Source organism: Pongo abelii, chromosome 10 (assembly GCF_028885655.2).
Source record: "Pongo abelii isolate AG06213 chromosome 10, NHGRI_mPonAbe1-v2.0_pri, whole genome shotgun sequence".
NCBI lineage: Eukaryota > Metazoa > Chordata > Mammalia > Primates > Hominidae > Pongo > Pongo abelii.
Window position 1 is genome coordinate 46,657,724 of NC_071995.2, and position 11,128 is coordinate 46,668,851.

General features: G+C 44.5%; 1 pseudogene; it reads right to left on the reverse strand.

The window, feature by feature from the left end:
• Window positions 1-8,682: 8,682 nt before the first annotated feature.
• On the reverse strand, window positions 8,683-10,823 carry LOC103892033 (large ribosomal subunit protein eL32-like; annotated as a pseudogene).
• Window positions 10,824-11,128: the final 305 nt, after the last annotated feature.

The window sequence follows — 11,128 nt, forward strand, 5'->3', positions numbered from 1 at the left end:
AGCAGCCAGGCGCGGTGGCTGATGCTTGTAATCCCAGCACTTTGGGAGGCTGAGGCGGGTGGATCACCTGAGGTCAAGAGTTTGAGACCAGCCTGGCCAACACGGTGAAACCCCATCTCTACTAAAAAATACAAAAATTAGCCAGGCATGGTGGTGCACGCCTGTAATCCCATCTACTCGGGAGGCTGAGGCAGGAGAATCACTTGAATTGAGGAGGCGGAGGTTGCAGTGAGCCGAGATTGTGCCACTGCATTCCAGCCTGGGTGACAGAGACTCTGTCTCAAAAACACAAAAACAAAAACAACAATTTTCAAGGTGGTTTTACACACATTTTCTCATTTGGCCCACTCCAATCCTGAAAAATACAAAGGGATTACTCACCCCACTTTGCAGATGAAGATAGAAATTCAGAATTAAACCTTGTTCAAAGGCTTGTCTCTGACCTGGTGCTAAATCTTAGGGTTCTATAGAGCCAGGATTCAGTGCCCCATCCACTTATATCCTTTCTGTGTCTCTGTTCCCAGCATGGTGCCACAAACAGCACCTCATCATTGTTTAGTGCCAGTCAGCACCTCATTGTTTGGTGGCATTGATTCGGTGGAGCAGACCTCTCAGCAGGGAAGAGCTAATCCTGAAATGTGGGCACTTGGGTTTGACCATGAAGGAAGGAGAAAATGCTTAATTAAATATATATATATATATATATATATATTTTTTTTTTTTTTTTTTTTTTTTAAGATGGGGTCTCTCTCTGTTACCCAGGCTGGAGTGCAGTGGTGCAATCTCGGCTCACTACAACCTCTGCCTCCCAAGTTCAAGCAATTCTCCTGCCTCAGCCTCCCGAGTAGCTGGGACTACAGGTGCCTGCCACCACTCTCAGCTAATTTTTTGTGTTTTTAGTAGAGACAGAGTTTCACCATGTTGGCCAGGCTGGTCTCAAACTCCTGATCTCAAGTGATCTGCCCGCCTCAGCCTCCGAAAATGCTGGGATTACAGGCATGAGCCACTGTGCCCGGCTGGGAATATTTTTAATGTATATATTAATATTTTAATATTAAGATATTTTAATTTTAGATTTAATAGCCTTTGTGAAAGAGTGAGACTCCATCACAAAAAAAAAAAAAAAAAAAATTCCCACAGAAGGGGAATGACTGCTAATGGCTAAGGTTTCTTTATGTTCTAAATTTGAAAATGTTCTAAATGTTGTAAATTTGGTTGTGGTGATGGTTGCACAAGTGTGTGAATAACTAAAAATCATGAAATTGTACATTTTTTATGCCTCTGAGACAAGTTCAAGAATCGTACATTTTAAATGGGCGAATTGTTTGGTATGTGAATTATGTCTCAATACAGCTGTTATTTTTTAAATTCACACAAATCAAATCCCAGGCCCAGATGTGGCACCAGTGAATTCTACCAAACATTTAAGGAAGAAATAATGCCAACTGGACATAAATGCTTGCAAATAATAGAAATAAACAGCTGGGCCCAGAGGCTCATGCCTATAATACCAGCCCTTTGGGAGGCCAAGGCAGGTGGATCACTTGAGCCCAGGAATTTGAGACCAGCCTGGGCAACATGGTGAAACCTCATCTCTACAAAAAAATACAAAAAACTAGGCAGGCAAGGTGGCATGCACCTGTAGTCTCAGCTACTTGGGAGGCTTGAGGTGGGAGGAGTGCCTGAGTAGGGGAGGTTGAGGCTGCAGTGAGCCGTGATTGTGCCATTGCACTCCAGCCTGGGTGACAGAGTGAGACTGTCTCAAAAAGAAAAACAAAAACAAAAACAAAGAAGAAGAAGACAGAAAAGAAAAGAAAGGCTACTCTCTTCATTTTATTAGACAAACATAACCTTGATGTTAAATCCCATAAAGACATTATAAGAAAGAGGGCACAATGGCTCACACATGTAATCCCAGCACTTTAGGAGGCCTAGGTGGGAGGATTGCTTGAGACCAAGAGTTCCCAACCTGGACAACATAGTGAGACCTCATCTCGACAAAAGATTTTTTTTTTTCTAATTAGCCAATTAAAAAATATTTTTAGGTTCAAGTCTATAGTCCTAGCTACTTGGGAGGCTGAAGCGGGAGGATCTCTTGAGCCCAGAAGTTAGATGTTAGTGAGCTGTGATCATGCCACTGCACTCCAGCCTGGATGATAGCAAGACCTTATCTCAAAACAACAAAATAAATAAATAAAAATTTCTGCAGAAACACATTCAGGTAGGCAGATTCATTGGCTGGCTTCAATTTTATTCTTTTTTTTTTTCTTCAGACAGAGTCTCTGTCACCCAGGCTGGAGTGCAATGGCACCACGAACTCAGCTCATTGCAACCTCTGTCTCCGGGATTCAGGCGATTCTCCTGCCTCAGGCTCCCTAGTAGCTGGGATTACAGGTGCTCGCCACCACACCTGGCTAATTTTTGTATTTTTAGTAAAGACTGGGTTTCACCATGTTGGTCAGGCTGATCTCAAACTGACCTCAGGTGATCCGCCTGCCTCAGCCTCCGAAAGTGCTGGGAATACAGGCGTGAGCCACTGCACCTGGCCAATTTTATTCTCATATGACCGCAACAAACAGAACTTTGTAAAGATATCATTTACATTTGAATAAAAAATATCAAGTATCTTAGAATAATTCTAACAAAATATGTTTAAGATATCTAGCAGAGGCCGGGCGCGGTGGTTCACGCCTGTAATCCCAGCACTTTGGGAGGCGGAGGCGGGCGGATCATGAGGTCAGGAGATCGAGACCAGCCTGGCTAACACGGTGAAACCCCGTCTCTACTAAAAATACAAAAAATTAGCCGGGCGTGGTGGCGGGCGACTGTAGTTCCAGCTACTCGGGAGGCTGAGGCAGGAGAATGGTGTGAACCTGGGAGGCGGAGCTTGCAGTGAGCCGAGATTGCGCCACTGCACTCCAGCCTGGGAGACAGCGAGACGCCGTCTCAAAAAAAAAAAAAAAAAAAAGATATCTAGCAGAAAAACTTTACCGGGCGACACCAGCCTGACCAACATGGAGAAACCTCGTCTCTACTAAAAATACAAAATTAGCCGGGCGTGGTGGCACATGCCTGTAACCTCAGCTACTCGGGAGGCTGAGGCAGGAGAATCGCTTGAACCCGGGAGGCAGAGGTTGCAGTGAGCCGAGATCATGCCATTGCACTCCAGTCTGGGCAACAAGAGCGAAACTCCGTCTCATAAAAAAGAAAGAAAGAAAAAAAAGGAAGAAAAACTTTACCATGCTTGGTGGTGGCTCACTCCTGTAATCCCAGCACTTTGGGAGGCTGAGGCGGACAGATCAGCTGAGGTCAGGAGTTCGAGACCAACCTGGCCAACATAGTGAAACCCTGTCTCTACTAAAAATACAAAAAATTACCTGGGCGTGGTGGCAGACACCTGTAATGTCAGCTACTTGGGAGGCTGAGGCAGGAGAATCGCCTGAACCCAGGAGGTGGAGGTTGCAGTGAGCTGAGATTGCGCCATTGCACTCCAGTTTGGGCGACAAGAGCAAGAGTCCATCTCAAAAAAAAAAAAAAAAGAAAAGAAAAAATTTATAACAGGCCGGGCGCAGTGGCTCATGCTTGTAATCCCAGCACTTTGGGAGGCCAAGGTGGCGGATCACTTGAGATAAGGGGTTCGAGACCAGCCTGGCCAACATGGTGAAATCCCATCTCTACTAAGGATACAAAAATTAGCTGAGCGTGGTAGTGCACGCCTGTAATCCCAGGTACTCAGAAGGCTGAGGCAGGAGAATCACTTGAACCCAGGAGGTGGAGGTTGCAGTGACCCAAGATCATGCCACTGCACTCCAGCCCAGGCAACAGAGCAATACTCTGTCTCAAAAAAGAAAGAAAGAAAGAAAAAAGCCAGGTGCAGTGGCTCACGCCTGTAATCTCAGCACTTTGGGAGGCTCAGGCGGGCTGATCACGAGGTCAGGAGTTCGAGACCAGCCTGACCAACACGGTGAAACCCCATCGCTACTAAAAATACAAAATTAGCTGGGTGTGGTGGTGCATGCCTATAGTCCCAGCTACTCAGGAGGCTGAGGCAGAAGAATCTCTTGAACCCAGGAGGCGGAGGTTGCAGTGAGCCGAGATCACGCCATTGCATTCTAGCCTGAGCGACAGAGCAAGCCTCCATCTCAAAACAAAAAAAAAGAAAACAGAAAAAAAGTAGGTCAATGGGATAGAATAAAAAATCCAAACACAAACCCACACATAGATGTACACTTGATTTATGACAAAAGGGATGACAGTGCAGAGCAGCGAGGAAGTAGCGCCAAGGCATATATAAAATCACAATAACAAAAATCAACCCAGGTAAATTGTACATATAAATGTAAAAGGCAGAACAATAAAGCCTCTAGAAATAAGGTAGAAACCTGTCTTCATGACCTTAGGATAGAAAAAAGACATCTTTTTTTTGGAAAGACTTCTTAAACAGTATACAAAAACCAAATAGTAAGCCTAAAGAAAAAGACTGATACACTTGACTACATTTTAAAATTATTATTTTAAATTTTTGTGGGTACATAGTGGGTGTATATATTTATGGGGTACATGAGCTGTTCTGATATAGTCATGTAATTGACTACATTAAAAGTTTTAAATATTCTATTGGCCCAAAGCAAACAAAACGTTATTAAAAAGGTGAAAAAAATGGTTGAATATTATGGTATGTGAATTAAATTTTTGAAAAAGAAAATAAAGTGAAAAGGTAAGCCATAGACTGGGAAAAGAAATTTGAAACACATATACTGATAAAAGACTTACACATCCAGAATAGTGTATAAAATGAACTACTATAAATCAGTAAAAGACATACAATCTAACATAAAAATTGGCAAGAAACTTGATTAGATACACCACAAAAGAGGATGTTCAAATGGCAAATAAACATGAGAACGAGCAAATCCGGATTTGTCTTCTCTATACACAATGCTTCTGCCAAAACTACCATCCACAGATTTACAGGATGTTTCATTCACCTTCATGGTTTTCCACACAGCATTGCTTCTGATCGAGGAATTCATTTTACAGCAAATGAAGTGTGGCAATGGGCCCATGCTTATAAAATTCACTAGTCTTACCATGTTCCCCACCAACTTGAAGCTGGTTTGACAGAATGATGAAATGACTTTTTTTTTTTTTTTTTTGAGACAGAGTTTCGCTCTTGTTGCCCATGCTGTAGTGCAATGGCGCAATCTCGGCTCACTGCAATCTCTGCCTCCTGGGTTCAAATGATTCTCCTGCCTCAGCTTCTTGAGTAGCTGGGATTACAGGCATGCGCCACCACGCCCAGCTAATTTTGTATTTTTAGTAGAGACGGGTTTTCTCCATGTTGGTCAGGCTGGTGTCAAACTCCTGACCTCAGGTGATCCGCCCACCTCGGCCTCCCAAAGTGCTGGGATTACAGGTGTGAGCCACCGTGCCCGGCCTGGAATGACCTTTTGAAAACACATTTATGCTATCAGCTAGGTCACAACACCTTGCAAGGCTGGAGCATGGATCTCATCTCTTTTTTTTTTTTTTTTTCAGCATGGATCTTTAGAAGACTGTCTATGTTCTGAATCAGTGTCCAATACATAGGGCTGTTTCTTCCACAGCCAGGTTTCATAGGTCCAGGAATTAAAGGATGGAAACGGGAATGGCACAATGCACAATTACCACTAGAGACCCACTAGCAACATTTTTGTTTCCTGTTCTCCCAGTCTCATGCTCTGCTGGCCTAGAGGTCTTAGCTCCAAAGGAAGAATGCTTCCACCAGGAGACACAATGATTCCATTGAAATGGAATAGACTGAAGCCTGGCCACTTTGGGATCCTCATGGCTCTGTGTCAGCAGGTGAAGAAAGAAGTTACTGTGCTGGCTAGGGTGATTGATCCTAACTAGCAATGAAAAATTGGAGGCCGGGCATGGTGGCTCATGCCTGTAATCCCAGCACTTTGGAAGGCTGAGGCAGGCAGATCACCTGAGGTCAGGAGTTCACGACCAGCCTGGCCAACATGGTGAAACCCCATCTCTATTAAATACAAAAATTAGCCGGCCGTGGTGGCACATGCCTGTAATCCCAGCTACTCAAGAGGCTGAGGCAGGAGAATCATTTGAACCTGGGAGGCAGAGGTTGCGATGAGCCGAGATCATGCCATTGCACCTGTAATCCCAGCTACCTGGGAGGCTGAGGCAGGAGAATCGCTTGAACTGGGGAGGCGGAGGTTGCAGTGAGCCAAGATCGCACCACTGCACTCCAGCCTGGGCGACAGAGCAAGACTCCATCTCAAAAAAAACAAACAACAACAACAAAAATAAATAAATAAATAAAAATAGAAAAATTAGCCAGGCATGGTGGTGCACACCTCTATTTCCAGCTACTCGGGAGGCTGAAGCAGGAGAATCGCTTGCACCCAGGAGACCAAGGTTGCAGTGAGCTGAGATTGCACCATTGCACTTCAGCCTGGATGATAGAGTAAGACTCCATCAAAAAAAGAAAAAAAAAGAAAAAGAAAAATTGGAATATTACTTCACAATGGAGGTAAGTATGAGCATATCAAGGAGATTCCTTGATATACTAAGATTCCTTAGGTCATCTCAGTATTACTGTGACCTGTCATTAAGGTCAATGGAAAACTAGAACAAAACAATCCAGGACTACTAATAGCCCAGACCCTTCAGAAATGAAGCTTTGAGTGAGTCCATCAGGTAAAGAAACAGGTAAACAACTGTTATGGTGCTTGCTGAAGGCAAAGGTAATATAGGATAGTAGTAGAAAACGATAGCTATTAATACCAGCTATGACCACGTGACCAGTTATGGAACCTAGGACTTGATTGTCATGAGTATTTCCTCATTTTGTTATTTATATGTTTATGTGTGTGTAGATCAAGCAAATATCTTTGTTTTCTTTTCTCTTTTATTCCCTCATAATGTAACATAAGATGCATTAACTTTATGTCATAGTTTTAAGTATTATTAATTTTACATCATAATATTTGAGTTATGGGATATGAAGAAGAGTAAACATCACTCAAGGACTTTACCCCCTCTTCTGAGGAAGGGGTTAGTGTTTTATTTTTCTCTCTGAGACAGGGTCTTGCTCTGTCACCCAGGCTGGGGTGCAGCATCAATGCAAAGCTTCGAAATGCAGGCTCAAGTGATCCTCCCACCCCAGCCTCCTGAGTAGCTGGGACTACAGGTGTGTGCCACCATGCCCAGCTAATTTTTTTTTTTTTTTTTGAGACAGATTCTTGCTCTGTTGCCAAGCTGGAGTGCAGTGGCGCGATCCCCAGCTCACTGCAACCTCTGCATCCCAGGTTCCAGCAATTCTCCTGCCTTAGCCTCCTGAGTAGCTGGGACTACAGGCGTGTGCCACCATGCCCAGCTAATTTTTATATTTTTATGAGGAGTTTCACCATATTTGCCAGAATGGTCTCGATCTCTTGATCTCGTGATCCGCCCGCCTCGGCCTCCCAAAGTGCTGGGATTATAGGCGTGAGTCACTGTGCCCGGCCTGTAATGGTTAATTTTATGTGTCAACCTCACTGAGCCATGGAGGGCCCAGACATTTGGTCAAACATTAATCTGGAGGTCGGTAACAGTAGCTTGTGCCTGTAATCCCAGCGCTTTGGGTGGCTGAGGTGGGAGGATCACTGGAAGCCAGGAATTTAAGACCGGCCAGGGCATCATAGCAAGACCCAGTCTCTACAAAAAATTAAAATAAAAAAAATAGTTGGCTGGGCACGGTGGCTCACACCTGTAATCCCAGCACTTTGGGAGGCCAAGATGGGTGGATCACCTGAGGTTAGGAGTTCCAGGAGTTCGAGACCAGCCTGGCCAACATGGTGAAACCCCGTCTCTACTAAAAACACAAAAATTAGCTAGGCGTGGTGGTGGGTGCCTGTAATCTCAGCTACTCCGGACGCTGAGTCAGGAGAATTGCTGAAACCTGCGAGACGGAGGTTGCAGTGAGCCAAGATTGTGCCATTGCACTCCAGCCCAGGCTGACAACAGCAACAGCAAGACTATGTCTAAAAAAAAAAAAAAAAAAAAAAAAGAGTATGGTGGTGCACACCTGTAGTCCCAGCTACTCAGAAGGCTGAGGTGGGAGGATCCCTAGAGTCCAGGAGTCTGAGGTTGCACTGAGCTACAATTGCATCACTGTACTCCAGCCTGGGTGACAAAATGAGTTTTCTGTCTAAAGAAAAATAAACAAAAAAATTTATTCTGGTTGTGTCTGTGAGGGTGTTTCCAGATGAGATTAACATTTGAATTAGATTGAGAATTAATTAGTGGTAGATTGAGTAAAGCAGATCGCCCTTGTAACATGGGTGAGCCTCATCCAATCACTGAAGACATGAATAAAACAAAAAGGCTGAGTAAAAGCAGCTCCTCCTGACTAACTGCCTAAGCTGAGGCAGTCTTTTCTGGCCTTCTGACTCAGACTGAAACATTGACTCTTCTTGGACCTTGAGCTGGCTGGCTTTTAGTCTAAAACTACACATCGGTTCTCCTAAATCTCCAGCTTGCTAATTGCAGATCTTGGGACTTCTGAGCCTCCATAATAACACCGATTGCTTATAATAAATAAATACACACATCCTATTGGTTCTGTTTTTCTGGAGAGTTCTGAGTAATGTATTATATTTCACATTTAAAACAACTTTATTGGGGCACATGTTGCATATCACATAATTCGCTTTTTTTTTTTTTTAGACGGAATTTCGCTCTTGTTGCCCAGGTTGGAGTGCAATGGCACGATCTCGGCTCACCGCAACCTCCGCCTCCTGGGTCCAAGCGATTCTCCTGCCTCAGCCTCCTGAGTAGCTGGGATTACAGGCATGTGCCACCACACCCAGCTAATTTTGTATTTTTAGTAGCGATGGAGTTTCTTCATGTTGGTCAGGCTGGTCCCAAACTCCCGACCTTAGGTGATCCAACATGGTGAAACCCCATCTCTACTAAAAGTACAAAAAATTAGCCGGGTGTGGTAGCGGGTGCCTGTAATCCCAGCTACTTGGGAAGCTGAGGCAGGAGAATCGCTTGAACCTGGGAGGTGCAGGTTGCAGTGAGCCGAGACTGTGCCACCTCACTCCAGCCTGGGCAACAGAGAAAGACTCAGTCAAAAAAAGAGAAAGAGAGAGAGAGAAAGGGAGAGGGAGAGGGAGAGAGATGGAGAGGGAGAGAGAGGGAGAGACAGAGAGAGAGAGAAAGAAAGAAAGGAAGGGAAGGGAAGGGAGAAGAAAAGAAAGTAATCTACTTTCTGTCTTTATAGCTTGGCCTTTTCCAGATATTTCATATAAATGGAACCATACAATATGTAATCACTTGTGTCTGGCTTATTTCACTGAGCATAGGGTTTTTTTGGCTGGGCATGGTGGCTCACGCCTGTAATCCCAGCACTTTGGGAGGCCGAGGTGGGTGGATCATTTGAGGTCAGGAGTTTGAGACCAACCTGGCCAAGATGATGAAACCCCGTCTCTACTAAAAATACAAAAATTAGGCAGGCATGGTGGTGCACACCTGTAGTCCCAGCTACTCGGGAGGCTGAGGCAGGGGAATTTCTTGAACCCGGGCGGTGGAGGTTGCAGTGAGCCGAGATCACGCACTGCACTCCAGCCTGGGTGACAGAGTGAGACTCCCGTCTTAAAAAAAAAAAAAGGGTTTGTTTGTTTAGTTTTTGTTGTTGTTTCTTTTTGAGACAGGGCTGCTCTGTCACCCAACTGGAGTGCAGTGGCTTGATTATGGCTTGAACTCTGGGGCTCAGGTGATCCTCTCACCTCAGCCTCCTGGGGTAGCTGGGACAACAGGTACGCACCACTACGCCCAGCTAACTTCTTTTGTATTTTTTGTAGAGAAGGGATTTCGCCACATTGCTCAAGCTGGTCTCGATCTCCTGGGCTAAAACGATCCTCCCGCCTCGGCCTCCCAAAGTGCTGGGATTACAGGTGTGAGGCACAGTGCCCAGCCTGCATATTCTTTTCGAGGTTCATCCACATTGTAGCTGGCATCCATAGTTTGTTCTAAATAATATTCCATTGTATGGACATAGCATATTTTGTCTACTCATTCACATGTTAATGGACATTTAGGTTGTCTCCAATTTTTCCGATTGGGCTATTATGAGTGAGACAGATAAGAAAATTCCTGTGCAAGTTTTTGTGTGTATACATGCTTTCATTTCTCTTAGGCAGATCCCTAAGAGTGAAATTATTGGGTCACATGGTAAATTTATGTTTAACATTTAAAAAAATTGCCAAACTGTTTTCCAAAGTGGCTACACCATTTTACATTTCTACCACCAATATATGAGGGTTCTCGTTTCTCCACATTCTCTCCAACACTTATCTTTTTAAAAAAGGTTTTTGTTGTTGTTGTTTGCAACAAAACATGCACATGAGCTGTTTAAACACAAAACATGCACATGAGCCGTCTACTCATTTTCTTTGCTGCGCAGCCTCGGATTGGGGTTGGTGACTCTGACGGCCAGCTGGGCAGCTCTTTTCCACGATGGCTTTGCGGTTCTTGGAGGAAACATTGTGAGCGATCTCAGTAAAGTAAGATTTGTTGCACAACAGCAGCACTTCCAGCTCCTTGACGTTGTGGACCAGGAACTTCCGGAAGCCACTGGGCAGCATGTGCTTTGTTTTCTTGTTGCTCCCATAACCAATGTTGGGCATCAAGATCTAACCCTTGAACCTTCTACGAACCCTGTTGTCAATACCTCTGGGTTTCCTCCAGTTACGCTTAATTTTGACATATCGGTCAGACTGGTGCCGGATAAACTTCTTGGTTCTCTTTTTGACGATCTTGGGCTTCGCAAGGGGTCTGAGGAAGGTTTATAAAAGTGCACTGAAGGGAAGCTGAGATAGGAGAATTGCTTGAACCCGGGAGGCGGAGGTTGCAGTGAGCCGAGATCGTGCCCAGCCTAGGCGACAGAGAGAGACTCTATGTCATAAATAAATAAATAAATAAATAAATAAATAAATAAATAAATAAATAAAATGCACCGAGGAGACAAGTTTTTGAGAGTTAAAAGGACCCTCTCAAAAACCGACCGCGGTCCTCCACTGGGTAGGGGGCGCTCCAAGACAGGGACTCTTCTAGCCCGTTGCCTCTCCATATTAGCGAGATC